The following is a 16,232-nucleotide window of genomic DNA, read 5'->3' as shown; positions in this document are numbered from 1 at the left end:
GGAACCCCAGAGAGAGATGGAATATAAAGGAGACTGGGGAAAATCCTGTACACTGCTGGTTGAGAGGCCCAGGATGAAGGAAAGCAAAATTGCTTACCTTGTAATAGGTGTTAGCCCAGGACAGCAGGATGTAGTCCTCACATATGGGGGACGTCATTCACGGAGCCCTTAAGCGGGAAAAACTTCTGGCAAGTTTCTAGAAGCTTTTAACTGGCTGCCTGAGGCTACTGAGCATGCCCGGCATGCCATGATATTCCCCTGCCACAGGGGTCTCACTTCAGTCTTGTTTGTAGCAATAAGTGTTAGCAAAAATAAAATAATAAAAGGCAGAGGCCCAACTCCGCGGGGTGGCGGGTGGGTTCTGTGAGGACTACATCCTGCTGTCCTGGGATAACACCTATTACAAGGTAAGCAATTTTGCTTTATCCCAGGACAAGCAGGATGCTAGTCCTCACATATGGGTGATTAGCAAGCTTGAGGCTGAGTCATTGTCCATGTAGGTAGCAGTGATGCATTGTTGAGGAAATGAGGCAGCCGAAGATCACAGCAGGTTGGTTGTAGAAGGAGTTGGGTTTATACTGGAAACAAGTTCTTTAAGACAGATTGTCCATAGGCTGAATCTTGTCATCCTTCCTTGTCTAGACAGTAGTGAGCTGCAAAGGTGTGAAGAGAACTCCATGTTGCTGCTTTACAAATGTCAATAATTGGCACTGAACGATAATGTGCTACTGAGGTTGACATTGCTCTTACTGAATGCGCCTTTACTCGCCCTTGGAGAGGAAGGCCTGTTTTTTCATAGCAAAACTGTATGCAATCTGCTAACCAATTGGATAGAGTATGCTTTCCCACTGCTTTACCTGGCTTATTTGGATCATAAGAGACAAAAAGCTGATTAGATTTTCTGAGGGACGTAGTGCGATTCAAATAAAAAGACAATGCACGTTACAGTCCAAAGTATGTAAAGCTCTTTCCCCCTGGTGAGAATGAGGTCTTGGAAAGAAAGTGGGTAGAACTATGGTTTGATTTAAGTGGAACTCCGTAACTACCTTGGGAAGGAACTTTGGGTGTGTACGGAGGACCACTCTGTCATGTAGGAACTTTGTGTAAGGCGCATACGTGACAAGTGCTTGTAACTCACTAACCCTTCTAGCTGATGTAATGGCTATGAGGAAAATAGTTTTCCATGTGAGAAATTTAAGATCACAGGAATCTATGGATTCGAAAGGAGAACGCATTAATCCTGTTAAAACCAAATTCAGATCCCATTGTGTGACTGGAGGCCGAATTGGTGGTTTAAGGTGAGTTAGACCTCTCATGAATCTACTGACTAGAGGTTGTGTGGATATAGGTGCATCTCCTATCTTGTTATGATAAGCTGAGATTGCGCTCAAATGTACTCTGATTGATGATGTCTGAAGACCAGAGTCTGATAGAGAGTACAAATAGTCTAGAAGAGAAGTTGTGGGGCAAGTGAAAGGATTGATATTCTTTTGCTTGCACCAGAAAGTAAATCTTTTCCATTTGAAAGAATAATTCTTTCGTGTGGAAGGTTTGCGTGAAGCCATAAGTACTTGAGAAACATTATTCGAAAGATTGAGTGGTTGTAGGATTAAGCTTTCAACATCCATGCAGTCAGGGATAGGGATTGAAGGTTGGGATGGCGCAACCGACCCTGATCCTGAGTTATGAGATTGGGAGCTACTCCCAGGCGTATTGGATCCCTGACTGAAAGGTCTAGCAGTGTGGGAAACCATACTTGTCGAGGCCAATACGGGGCTATGAGTATCATGGACCCCTTGTCCTGTTGTAGCTTCACCAGTGTCTTGGTGATAAGCGGTATTGGAGGATATGCATATAGTAGGCCTGAGTTCCAAGGGCGAGCAAAGGCGTCCTTGGCTGGTTGGTTCTTCTGTTTGTGTAGATAACAGAAATTGTCCACCTTGTGGTTCAGATGCGACGCAAAGAGGTCTGTTGTTGGTTGTCCCCAACGTTAGAATATTTGGGTCACTATTGAGGGATTCAGAGACCACTCGTGTGGTTGAAACTGGCGACTGAGTCGGTCTGCTAGGACATTTTGAATCCCTGCTAGGTAAGTGGCCTGTAGGAACATTGAGTGGTTCAAGGCCCAGTCCCATATTTGTGCAGCTTCTTGACAAAGGAGATACGAGCCCATACCTCCCTGTTTGTTGATGTACCACATGGCTACTGTATTGTCTGTCTGGATGAGCACAGTCTTGTGCGAAAGGCAATCCTTGAACGCATGCAGTGCATAACGTATAGCTCGAAGTTCCAGAAAATTGATTTGATGTGTGGCTTCGAGTGTTGTCCAAGTTCCTTGAGTTTGAAGAGAGTTTAGGTGAGCTCCCCACCCTAAGGTGGAAGCATCTGTAGTTAATGTTATCTGAGGGACCGGTTTTGGAAGGGTAGGCCCCTGCGTAAATTGTCCTTGATTGTCCACCATCGTAGCGAAGAGCGTAGTTGGTGGGTTACTTGGATCTGATAATGTAGTGGTTGGATGGCTTGGATCCATTGTGATCTCAGAGTCCATTGGGTGAGTCGCATGGCAAGTCTTTGCCATAGGCGTGACGTGAACCGTCGAAGCCATGTGGCCTAGTAGGATGAGAAATTGACGAGCTGTCGCTTGTGGTTGTATGGAGATTGAGTACGCCAACTGGGACAGCGTAAGTGCGCGGTCTTCTGGAAGAAAAGCTTGTGCAATGATTGTGTTTAATTCTGCTCCTATGAATTGGAGTAGATGAGACGGGTGCAGGTGGGATTTTTGATAATTGATGAGGAATCCCAGCTGGTGAAGTAACTTTATTGTGTAATGTAGAGAAGTTACTGCTCCTTGTTGTGTTTGACTCTTGATTAGCCAGTCGTCGAGATAAGGAAAAACATGCACACCTTGTTTGTGCAAATGTCCTGCTATTACTGCCAGGCATTTGGTGAATACTCTTGGAGCTGAGGCCAGGCCGAATGGTAGTACTCTGTATTGGAAATGTTGATGTCCTACTGTGAAGCGCAGGTATTTGCGATGAGGCGGGAATATAGGAATGTGTGTGTAAGCATCTTGAAGATCCAGAGAACAAAGCCAATCTCCCTTTTGTATTAGTGGCAGCATGGTGCCTAGCGAAACCATTCTGAATTTTTCTTTTCTTAGGAATTTGTTGAGATTTCTGAGATCTAGAATAGGGCGTAGGCCTCCGGTTTTCTTTGGAATGAGGAAATACCGGGAATAGAATCCTCTTCCCTTCTGGGTGTGTGGTACGTGTTCCACCGCTTTTGATTTCAGAAGAGTAGATAATTCTATTTGTAATTGAGGTATGTTGAGTTGGGAGTTTTGTGGTGGAAACTCCTGAGGGAGAGATGTGAAGTCTAGGCGGTAGCCGTGATGAACAATGGACAGTACCCAATGATCTGTTGTAATGTTTGTCCATTCTGTGTAAAAATGGGAAATTCTCCCTCCAACTGGCAATTCGGGATAAGGGTTGGGTAGTTGGCTCTGAACTCTGGGATGTTTTTCAAAAACCAGAGGGTTGCACCTGTCTGAGGAGGCGGCTGTGGCCTTGCCGCTCGCTGTTGCCTTTGTTGTGGGCGTTGTTGAGACCTTGGAGGTCTTGACCTAGAGGTTTGAGGATAGTACCTCTTTGGCCTGTAGAAGGGACGTTTGGGTTCCCTGCGTTGTGGTCTGCGAGTGGTATGAGTCGCAGTGTCATGAGGTAAGGTTGATAGTTGCTTTAGGGTTTCAGAATGTTCTCTGAGCTGGGCAACGGCATCTTGCACCTTTGTGCCAAATAAGTTATCTCCCTGGCAAGGAAGGTCGACTAACTGTCTTGTACCTCCGGGCGTAAATCCGAAGCCTTTAGCCAGGCCCACCGTCTTGCAGTAATGCCCGATGCAGCTGTTCTAGACGATGTTTCGAAAGCATCATAGGCTGCCCTTACCTCGTGCTTTCCTGCATCTAGGCCCTTTTGCACAATTTGCTGAGCTGCCTCCTGTTGTTGTTGAGGCAGAGATGGTAAAATCTTTCTATTTGCTTCCAGAGATTTCTCTGGTGCTGCGTCATATAAAGCTGATATGCAGCAATCTTTGAGTTCAGCATAGCTCCTTGGTAGATTTTTCTTCCCATTAAATCTAGAAATCTGCTATCTTTTCCAGGAGGGATGGATGCATGTGTTTTGGATCTGCGAGATTTCTTCTGTGCAGATTCTACTACTAGGGAGCTGTGAGGAAGTTGAGGCTTTTCGAAACCTGGGGCAGCTTGCACAAGATAAGTAGAGTCTACTCTTCTGTTTACTCCAGGAGTTGTGCAAGGGTGTTCCCATATTCTTTGCTGAAGTTGTAAAAGTACTTCATGCACTGGGATTGCTAAGTTGTGCTTAGGAGGATTCACAAATTGCAGTATCTCAAGAGTTTGTTGCCTGTCATCCTTTTCAGATTGTAGCTGAAATGGTATGGACTCTGACATTTCCTGTATAAAAGAGGAAAATGAAAGATCCTCTGGAGGAGACTGTTTTTTAGTTTGAGGCGGAGTATTCTCGGATAAAAAATCCTCTGAGGAATGCTCTGATCCTGTGTCTGACCATGTGTCTGACATGTGTTGGTATTGAGGAGTTTCCAGTGTTATAGTAGAGGGAACCCCTGAAGGTCCCTGTACGGGGATCTTGAGGGTCTGATGTAGTATGTTCCTCCTCATCCTCTAGTTCATCTTCTTCTTGACCAGGTGCTATGGGCAAGGATGCTAAGAGGTCTTGGTACCTTTTAGTAAGCAAGGTATGTAGGCTTGCTTCAGATGTGGAAGTATCAGGAGCAGGAATGGAAGTATGCCTAAATTTTCCTGATGCCTTTTTTGGTACAGTTGGTCTTTCTTGTACAGGCGGTCTAGTTGGAGCTAGAGTGTACAAGGACATCGATGGTGCAGGAGTTGGCATCGATGAAGTTTGAAAAGTAAACATAGAGATTGGAACCATCGATGAGATGGGTCTAGATGGTATCGTGGTCATCAAACTTCTGGTAGGTATCGATGTATCTAGTAAAGCTGATGGTACTGTCATCGAAGAGGTAGTGTATGGCATCGATGAAGTCATCGTTGTCATCGGCGTTGATGGGATCGCCGGCATCGGCTGAGCAGCCGGTATGGTAGTTGGAAACATCATTACATCTTCCGGCATCGACACCGCAGTCGGCATCGACAGGGTTGTCGGCATCGACACTGTAGACGGTATCGGCATCGACTCGGCGGTCGGCATCGACTGTAAAGTCGGCATCGACCCGGAGGTCGGCATCGATCCTGTGGTCGGCATCAGCGATGACGCCGGTATTTTATCTTTTAAGGCATCGTTGACTATCCGTGTGATTAACGTAGTCAATTCTGTAACCGATGTCGATGGTATCGATTCCTGTCCGGGTGTTACGGAGGTCGATATCAATTTTTGTTTTTTAGGGACCGGTTCCCCCGGCGGTGGCAATGGAGGAATGGAGCGGTGCCGTCGGTGCCTATGTTTGGAATGTGGTTCATAAACCGACTTTGTGGATGATGCAGAGGGTGTTGGAGAGGAGGCATCTCCGGAACCTTCCGGGATCCTCTTCTTTAGTAAAATCTTTTTTGTGAGGCCTACCGGTGACGATTTTGTCGATGTCGTTGGCGATGGCGCTGTTTGGATTTGGAAGATTTGCGCCATTTTCTCTTGGCGGAGTTTCCTGCCTTTCACCGTCATCTCCTGGCATTGTGAACAGGCGGCGATGTCATGTTCTCCGCCGAGGCAACGAACGCATTCGACATGCGGGTCCGTGATGGACATCGTGCGGTTGCAGGCCGGACACTTCTTAAAACCCGAAGTCTTTTCTGTCGACATCCGTCAATGAAAAATGAAGTTTTTTCTAGTGAAAAAACGTATAGATATTTTTTGTCACCGGCCGGTGACAAACAAGTAAGACCCGTAAAGGGCGGAATTTGTTTTAATTTTTTCTCGTTGTGAGGTAACTCACAGGGCTCCTATATAAACCGTGATGCTGTTAGCAGCACGGAAAAAATAAGACTGAAGTGAGACCCCTGTGGCAGGGGAATATCATGGCATGCCGGGCATGCTCAGTAGCCTCAGGCAGCCAGTTAAAAGCTTCTAGAAACTTGCCAGAAGTTTTTCCCGCTTAAGGGCTCCGTGAATGACGTCACCCATATGTGAGGACTAGCATCCTGCTTGTCCTGGGATAAACTTCATTTTTCATCAACGGATGTCGACAGAAAAGACTTCGGGTTTTAAGAAGTGTCCGGCCTGCAACCGCACGATGTCCATCATGGACCCGCATGTCGAATGCATTCGTTGCCTCGGCGGAGAACATGACATCGCCGCCTGTTCACAATGCCAGGAGATGACGGTGAAAGGCAGGAAACTCCGCCAAGAGAAAATGGCGCAAATCTTCCAAATCCAAACAGCGCCATCGCCAACGACATCGACAAAATCGTCACCGGTAGGCCTCACAAAAAAGATTTTACTAAAGAAGAGGATCCCGGAAGGTTCCGGAGATGCCTCCTCTCCAACACCCTCTGCATCATCCACAAAGTCGGTTTATGAACCACATTCCAAACATAGGCACCGACGGCACCGCTCCATTCCTCCATTGCCACCGCCGGGGGAACCGGTCCCTAAAAAACAAAAATTGATATCGACCTCCGTAACACCCGGACAGGAATCGATACCATCGACATCGGTTACAGAATTGACTACGTTAATCACACGGATAGTCAACGATGCCTTAAAAGATAAAATACCGGCGTCATCGCTGATGCCGACCACAGGATCGATGCCGACCTCCGGGTCGATGCCGACTTTACAGTCGATGCCGACCGCCGAGTCGATGCCGATACCGTCTACAGTGTCGATGCCGACAACCCTGTCGATGCCGACTGCGGTGTCGATGCCGGAAGATGTAATGATGTTTCCAACTACCATACCGGCTGCTCAGCCGATGCCGGCGATCCCATCAACGCCGATGACAACGATGACTTCATCGATGCCATACACTACCTCTTCGATGACAGTACCATCAGCTTTACTAGATACATCGATACCTACCAGAAGTTTGATGACCACGATACCATCTAGACCCATCTCATCGATGGTTCCAATCTCTATGTTTACTTTTCAAACTTCATCGATGCCAACTCCTGCACCATCGATGTCCTTGTACACTCTAGCTCCAACTAGACCGCCTGTACAAGAAAGACCAACTGTACCAAAAAAGGCATCAGGAAAATTTAGGCATACTTCCATTCCTGCTCCTGATACTTCCACATCTGAAGCAAGCCTACATACCTTGCTTACTAAAAGGTACCAAGACCTCTTAGCATCCTTGCCCATAGCACCTGGTCAAGAAGAAGATGAACTAGAGGATGAGGAGGAACATACTACATCAGACCCTCAAGATCCCCGTACAGGGACCTTCAGGGGTTCCCTCTACTATAACACTGGAAACTCCTCAATACCAACACATGTCAGACACATGGTCAGACACAGGATCAGAGCATTCCTCAGAGGATTTTTTATCCGAGAATACTCCGCCTCAAACTAAAAAACAGTCTCCTCCAGAGGATCTTTCATTTTCCTCTTTTATACAGGAAATGTCAGAGTCCATACCATTTCAGCTACAATCTGAAAAGGATGACAGGCAACAAACTCTTGAGATACTGCAATTTGTGAATCCTCCTAAGCACAACTTAGCAATCCCAGTGCATGAAGTACTTTTACAACTTCAGCAAAGAATATGGGAACACCCTTGCACAACTCCTGGAGTAAACAGAAGAGTAGACTCTACTTATCTTGTGCAAGCTGCCCCAGGTTTCGAAAAGCCTCAACTTCCTCACAGCTCCCTAGTAGTAGAATCTGCACAGAAGAAATCTCGCAGATCCAAAACACATGCATCCATCCCTCCTGGAAAAGATAGCAGATTTCTAGATTTAATGGGAAGAAAAATCTACCAAGGAGCTATGCTGAACTCAAAGATTGCTGCATATCAGCTTTATATGACGCAGCACCAGAGAAATCTCTGGAAGCAAATAGAAAGATTTTACCATCTCTGCCTCAACAACAACAGGAGGCAGCTCAGCAAATTGTGCAAAAGGGCCTAGATGCAGGAAAGCACGAGGTAAGGGCAGCCTATGATGCTTTCGAAACATCGTCTAGAACAGCTGCATCGGGCATTACTGCAAGACGGTGGGCCTGGCTAAAGGCTTCGGATTTACGCCCGGAGGTACAAGACAAGTTAGTCGACCTTCCTTGCCAGGGAGATAACTTATTTGGCACAAAGGTGCAAGATGCCGTTGCCCAGCTCAGAGAACATTCTGAAACCCTAAAGCAACTATCAACCTTACCTCATGACACTGCGACTCATACCACTCGCAGACCACAACGCAGGGAACCCAAACGTCCCTTCTACAGGCCAAAGAGGTACTATCCTCAAACCTCTAGGTCAAGACCTCCAAGGTCTCAACAACGCCCACAACAAAGGCAACAGCGAGCGGCAAGGCCACAGCCGCCTCCTCAGACAGGTGCAACCTCTGGTTTTTGAAAAACATCCCAGAGTTCAGAGCCAACTACCCAACCCTTATCCCGAATTGCCAGTTGGAGGGAGAATTTCCCATTTTTACACAGAATGGACAAACATTACAACAGATCATTGGGTACTGTCCATTGTTCATCACGGCTACCGCCTAGACTTCACATCTCTCCCTCAGGAGTTTCCACCACAAAACTCCCAACTCAACATACCTCAATTACAAATAGAATTATCTACTCTTCTGAAATCAAAAGCGGTGGAACACGTACCACACACCCAGAAGGGAAGAGGATTCTATTCCCGGTATTTCCTCATTCCAAAGAAAACCGGAGGCCTACGCCCTATTCTAGATCTCAGAAATCTCAACAAATTCCTAAGAAAAGAAAAATTCAGAATGGATTCGCTAGGCACCATGCTGCCACTAATACAAAAGGGAGATTGGCTTTGTTCTCTGGATCTTCAAGATGCTTACACACACATTCCTATATTCCCGCCTCATCGCAAATACTTGCGCTTCACAGTAGGACATCAACATTTCCAATACAGAGTACTACCATTCGGCCTGGCCTCAGCTCCAAGAGTATTCACCAAATGCCTGGCAGTAATAGCAGGACATTTGCACAAACAAGGTGTGCATGTTTTTCCTTATCTCGACGACTGGCTAATCAAGAGTCAAACACAACAAGGAGCAGTAACTTCTCTACATTACACAATAAAGTTACTTCACCAGCTGGGATTCCTCATCAATTATCAAAAATCCCACCTGCACCCGTCTCATCTACTCCAATTCATAGGAGCAGAATTAAACACAATCATTGCACAAGCTTTTCTTCCAGAAGACCGCGCACTTACGCTGTCCCAGTTGGCGTACTCAATCTCCATACAACCACAAGCGACAGCTCGTCAATTTCTCATCCTACTAGGCCACATGGCTTCGACGGTTCACGTCACGCCTATGGCAAAGACTTGCCATGCGACTCACCCAATGGACTCTGAGATCACAATGGATCCAAGCCATCCAACCACTACATTATCAGATCCAAGTAACCCACCAACTACGCTCTTCGCTACGATGGTGGACAATCAAGGACAATTTACGCAGGGGCCTACCCTTCCAAAAACCGGTCCCTCAGATAACATTAACTACAGATGCTTCCACCTTAGGGTGGGGAGCTCACCTAAACTCTCTTCAAACTCAAGGAACTTGGACAACACTCGAAGCCACACATCAAATCAATTTTCTGGAACTTCGAGCTATACGTTATGCACTGCATGCGTTCAAGGATTGCCTTTCGCACAAGACTGTGCTCATCCAGACAGACAATACAGTAGCCATGTGGTACATCAACAAACAGGGAGGTATGGGCTCGTATCTCCTTTGTCAAGAAGCTGCACAAATATGGGACTGGGCCTTGAACCACTCAATGTTCCTACAGGCCACTTACCTAGCAGGGATTCAAAATGTCCTAGCAGACCGACTCAGTCGCCAGTTTCAACCACACGAGTGGTCTCTGAATCCCTCAATAGTGACCCAAATATTCTAACGTTGGGGACAACCAACAACAGACCTCTTTGCGTCGCATCTGAACCACAAGGTGGACAATTTCTGTTATCTACACAAACAGAAGAACCAACCAGCCAAGGACGCCTTTGCTCGCCCTTGGAACTCAGGCCTACTATATGCATATCCTCCAATACCGCTTATCACCAAGACACTGGTGAAGCTACAACAGGACAAGGGGTCCATGATACTCATAGCCCCGTATTGGCCTCGACAAGTATGGTTTCCCACACTGCTAGACCTTTCAGTCAGGGATCCAATACGCCTGGGAGTAGCTCCCAATCTCATAACTCAGGATCAGGGTCGGTTGCGCCATCCCAACCTTCAATCCCTATCCCTGACTGCATGGATGTTGAAAGCTTAATCCTACAACCACTCAATCTTTCGAATAATGTTTCTCAAGTACTTATGGCTTCACGCAAACCTTCCACACGAAAGAATTATTCTTTCAAATGGAAAAGATTTACTTTCTGGTGCAAGCAAAAGAATATCAATCCTTTCACTTGCCCCACAACTTCTCTTCTAGACTATTTGTACTCTCTATCAGACTCTGGTCTTCAGACATCATCAATCAGAGTACATTTGAGCGCAATCTCAGCTTATCATAACAAGATAGGAGATGCACCTATATCCACACAACCTCTAGTCAGTAGATTCATGAGAGGTCTAACTCACCTTAAACCACCAATTCGGCCTCCAGTCACACAATGGGATCTGAATTTGGTTTTAACAGGATTAATGCGTTCTCCTTTCGAATCCATAGATTCCTGTGATCTTAAATTTCTCACATGGAAAACTATTTTCCTCATAGCCATTACATCAGCTAGAAGGGTTAGTGAGTTACAAGCACTTGTCACGTATGAGCCTTACACAAAGTTCCTACATGACAGAGTGGTCCTCCGTACACACCCAAAGTTCCTTCCCAAGGTAGTTACGGAGTTCCACTTAAATCAAACCATAGTTCTACCCACTTTCTTTCCAAGACCTCATTCTCACCAGGGGGAAAGAGCTTTACATACTTTGGACTGTAAACGTGCATTGTCTTTTTATTTGAATCGCACTACGTCCCTCAGAAAATCTAATCAGCTTTTTGTCTCTTATGATCCAAATAAGCCAGGTAAAGCAGTGGGAAAGCATACTCTATCCAATTGGTTAGCAGATTGCATACAGTTTTGCTATGAAAAAACAGGCCTTCCTCTCCAAGGGCGAGTAAAGGCGCATTCAGTAAGAGCAATGTCAACCTCAGTAGCACATTATCGTTCAGTGCCAATTATTGACATTTGTAAAGCAGCAACATGGAGTTCTCTTCACACCTTTGCAGCTCACTACTGTCTAGACAAGGAAGGATGACAAGATTCAGCCTATGGACAATCTGTCTTAAAGAACTTGTTTCCAGTATAAACCCAACTCCTTCTACAACCAACCTGCTGTGATCTTCGGCTGCCTCATTTCCTCAACAATGCATCACTGCTACCTACATGGACAATGACTCAGCCTCAAGCTTGCTAATCACCCATATGTGAGGACTAGCATCCTGCTTGTCCTGGGATAAAGCAAAATTGCTTACCTTGTAATAGGTGTTATCCCAGGACAGCAGGATGTAGTCCTCACAGAACCCACCCGCCACCCCGCGGAGTTGGGCCTCTGCCTTTTATTATTTTATTTTTGCTAACACTTATTGCTACAAACAAGACTGAAGTGAGACCCCTGTGGCAGGGGAATATCATGGCATGCCGGGCATGCTCAGTAGCCTCAGGCAGCCAGTTAAAAGCTTCTAGAAACTTGCCAGAAGTTTTTCCCGCTTAAGGGCTCCGTGAATGACGTCCCCCATATGTGAGGACTACATCCTGCTGTCCTGGGCTAACACCTATTACAAGGTAAGCAATTTTGCTTTCCTTCATCCTGGGCCTCTCAACCAGCAGTGTACAGGATTTTCCCCAGTCTCCTTTATATTCCATCTCTCTCTGGGGTTCCCCTCATCTCAAGATACCCCACCACTTCTCTAGGTACTGTATTTCTTGAGAGGAGGACGTACCTCCTCTTCCACCCCTCTTCCCTACCAGTTCCTCAAGGGAAGGGATCACCAACTTTCTACTCCTTTACACTTGGACATTTCCTTTGGGGGGAGGAAACCCTTCTTCTATTCCATGGCCTCAAGCCTTTTCCCATGAAGGGAAAATCCCCTACAGAGCCCATTTCATACTGGAGGAGTCCCTGGGCCCCACCAGCCCCTGGCTGGCTACTCCAGGACCACTACACCCTGGAGGTTCCTCTCTTCCCAAGCTCCATCCTAGAAAGGGCAACTCCTGCCAAACGGACTAAGAATTTATATCTTCCTAGGTTACCAATCAGATCACCCCAATCTCTTAAAGAGAAACCCACAACAAAATCCCTTGGCAATACCAACTTAACACATCTCCATACCCCACCAGCTAAACCATTGATTTATACTACACCAAACCCCACCCCCATCCTGTGGTCATATGGTAGAAATGCAGGTTTAATAGACAATTTTTCCCCAATACGTCAAGCAATAATAACTTCTGAGTCTCCCCCGCCCAAAATATCATAGAATAAAAAAGGACACAAATTTGGAGGTCTCCCCACATTTAGAAGTAAACTCACCCCTCAACATGAGAAAAAAGAAGGGAAATGAACATCGGGAGGTGAGGGGAAATAGTGAGATGTGTGACTGAGAGGAACCCGATCGGGAGACCACGCCTCCCCCCCCCCCCCCACAACGTCACTGAGAGCTTTGTCGGCAGTTGAAAAGCGCCTCACCACCAGGCGCCGCGCGCCGAAGGGGCACAACAAAGGGGTTCTCCCCTTTGTGCACCCCTTCGTGCTTCATTTAAAATTCTTCCATTTATTATTTTGCTAATTAAGCTTTTTTTTCCAAGTTCTTACCTTTACGGCTTGTTTACAATTTTAGTTATAAATGTTCATTGTATTAGACTATGGAAATTTATTTCCTGCATTTTCTGTTTTAATGTAAACCGGTATGATTTGCATTTGATGTAAGAATGTCTGCATATAAAAGTTAAAAATAAATAAATAAACAGAGAATCACCTTTCCAACCTCAGAAAGCATTGGATTCATTCAGCCTGGGTGGGGGAATAAAGTCTCTGGTCTTTTGGTCTTTTGCAATGGGACCAGGTTCTCCTACAAGGCCAACCTAGGCAGAGGTTACCTCACAAAATCCGCGCAATCCGCATATCAGTTGGTGCTGCAAACAGTAAAAGAAGTTTACTTGAAAAATAACCAGGTTTCAGCCAGTACAAAGTAAAGTCCACAGTGACTGATTTGTATGACCTCTAAAATGTGTGTACCTAGTTGCTGGCTGGATATTCCATACAAGTTTAGAGTTTGGATGTACCTTGGAGTGGGGTGACCACTTTTTTACGGTATTTCTTTTTACAAATAAAATAAGTAAATTAAGATCACTTCCCTCAAAAAGCCTCCCTTTTCACTCATGTTGGAGGAACAGTAAATCATTCAATATTGGCACTTGTAGATAGCAATCTGCAACCCAACATAACTTTGTTTCGAATAGTTTCTGTGTCAGGGGTGCACTCTACACTGGAAGTTACTTGTTTTGTGGCATCAGAAAATTCAGTATGTTCATGCTGATAACAGATTCAAGTGCTGAATACCGTAAAAAAAAAAAAAAATTGTGATCAGAGACCAATGATAGTATATGACCTTGTTTCAAGCGTATGAATAAAAAATTACCGTATTTTTCGCTCCATAAGACGCACTTTTTTCCCCAAAAGTGGGGGTAAAATGTCTGTGCGTCTTATGGAGCGAATATAAAAAAAAATTAAAAATCTAACAACCCCCCCAGACCTTCCAACTTAATTTACTACAACCCCCCACCCTCCTGACCTCCCCAAGACCTGCCAAAAGTCCCTGGTGGTCCAGCGGGGGGTCCAGGAACGGTCCGGAAGCGATCTCCTGGACTTGGGTCGTCGGCCGCCAGTAATCAAAATGGCGCCGACGGCCTTTTGCCCTTACTATGTCACAGGGGTTACCGCTGCCATTGGTCGACCACAGTGACATAGTAAGGGCAAAGGGCCGTCGGCGCCATTTTGATTACTGGCGGCCGACGACCCAAGTCCAGGAGATCGCTCCCGGACAGCTCCTGGACCCCCGCTGGACCACCAGGGACTTTTGGCAGGTCTTGGAGAGGTGAGGAGGGTGGGGGGTTGTAATAAATTAATTTGGCGGGTCTGGGGGGGGGTGTCAGTAGGGGGGGGTTGTTAATTAATTTAAAGAGTTGGGATGGGGTGGGGGTTCCCACAGAAATAGAAAGAAAAGTTTTCTGATCTGGGGAGTGGACCGAAATGGCCCTCCCCAGACCCGAAAAGAAAATGGGGGAAAAAAACCGTTATGCACTTCCCTAATTTGCTCCATAAGACGCACAGACGCCCGGGAACAGAGCCGGTTAAGCATACCATTTTTTTTTTCTAAATTTCCCTGCTCTAAATCCTAGGTGCGCCTTATGGTCCGGTGCGTCTTATAGAGCGAAAAATACGGTATTTCTACACTTAACAGGTGTCATGATGGTTTTTAAAAATTGCATTGCTCATATCCAATATAAGTAACATATGAAAAATATGAACAGTTTGATGAATGCCTTTTTGTTGGAGAGTTTATTTATGCCAGCACTAATATGGACATAAAGAGACCAGATTCATGGAGGGGAGAATGGTTGAGGTACTCGGTGAACAGCCAGAAAAACATATTCTGCATCTAGACTGGCCTCTATTTATTTTAAAATGTATGCTTCCCATGATAGCGAGTGCTGTGGTGTCAGGACCTGTATGCCAGTTTCATATCCGATGTCACTAGTGTGGTCACCATCGTCCCAGGCCTAAAGTGGAGCTCTCCCAGTGATTCTGCTGCCTGATCAATCAGCCACCTGAAGTCTCAGCAGGAGCAGCAGGAGCTCCCCACTGCTCCCTGTCGCTTCCTCTTCCTCCCCAGAGCCTGCTTTAAGCAGCCTTCAACAGTGGAAGACAGATCACATCTCGGCTACATTCTCCCACTGCCTCCTCTCTGCTATGGCAGCAACAACTCCCCCTCACCCCCAAAACAAAACAACACAAAACACAACAGAACTGCTTAGAACAGACTAGCTCTGTAAATCAGCTCCTCCGACCTCAGGAACACTGTCATCCATTCCTGTCAGGGATTTTGCGGCCTCAACTATTAGTTATAATAGCCCTTCTGTCAGTCAGCCCCAGCAGCAGCTCTCATCTCATCAGCACCCATCAACACCTCCAGACTTGCCCTCACAATATTACCAAGTACTGTTTTTTACCCCCTTTACAATATTTTGGGGGAGCAAGAGTCCCAGGACATCTCCCCTAAAAGGTCTAGCTTTCTTTCTGGTCCTACTGTTCCCCTGTAGTATGTGGCCTGCTGGGTGAGTTTCTGTCAGTTCTTCCTCTCGGAGTTGTGACCTGTCTGGACCTGGGCTCCATAGCAATGCTATGGTTTCCTCACTATAATATCTACGAGTGTTGGCATCTATTGTTCTCAATCTAAAAGCTTTTGTTGGAGAATGGAGATTGAACTTTGGGGTTCATTCACCAAGTCGCATTAGTTCATTTATCATGTGAAAAACACAGTTTTTTCCATGGTAAATGCAGTAATACAGGGATAACACGAAATATTTGAAATATCTTGCATTAAATGAGCCCTGGGATAGTACATATTAAAATGAGCTCACTAGCATGCAAAACTATATTTATGAATTATTAAACCCTAAATTATGCAAATCAAATAACACAACTTAGCAAAAAAATTTGCAAGGTGAGTTATTTGAAGTGAAGCTAGCTATAACTCAAGAGTTGTAGCAAATTCCCCCAGTTACATCGGGACATTAATGCATATCCTGATGCATCCAGGACCCTATCTTAAAGGGACTGCTTGGCCCCGAGTAATCCTTCCCCAAAAGCAGTAAAAATCGCCTGGTGTCTGCACAGAACTCTTGACCCATCTCCCTGCAGCCCCTGGAGGTGGCCATGATAGCCCCATGAAAAAGTGCATGGATGATCTAGTAGAGGCCCAGAGTGCCCATTAGCCTCCAGGCCTGATGGTGGCCATTTTCTA

General features: G+C 45.9%; 1 protein-coding gene across 1 annotated transcript in view; it reads right to left on the bottom strand.

Moving 5' to 3' along the window:
- LOC115081956 (patched domain-containing protein 3-like) overlaps positions 1–16,232 on the bottom strand; it is a 157,158-nt gene that overhangs the window by 76,713 nt on the left and 64,213 nt on the right. The window lies entirely within an intron of this gene.

Source organism: Rhinatrema bivittatum, unplaced genomic scaffold (assembly GCF_901001135.1).
Source record: "Rhinatrema bivittatum unplaced genomic scaffold, aRhiBiv1.1, whole genome shotgun sequence".
NCBI lineage: Eukaryota > Metazoa > Chordata > Amphibia > Gymnophiona > Rhinatrematidae > Rhinatrema > Rhinatrema bivittatum.
This window is presented reverse-complemented; position numbering and strand designations above follow the sequence as displayed.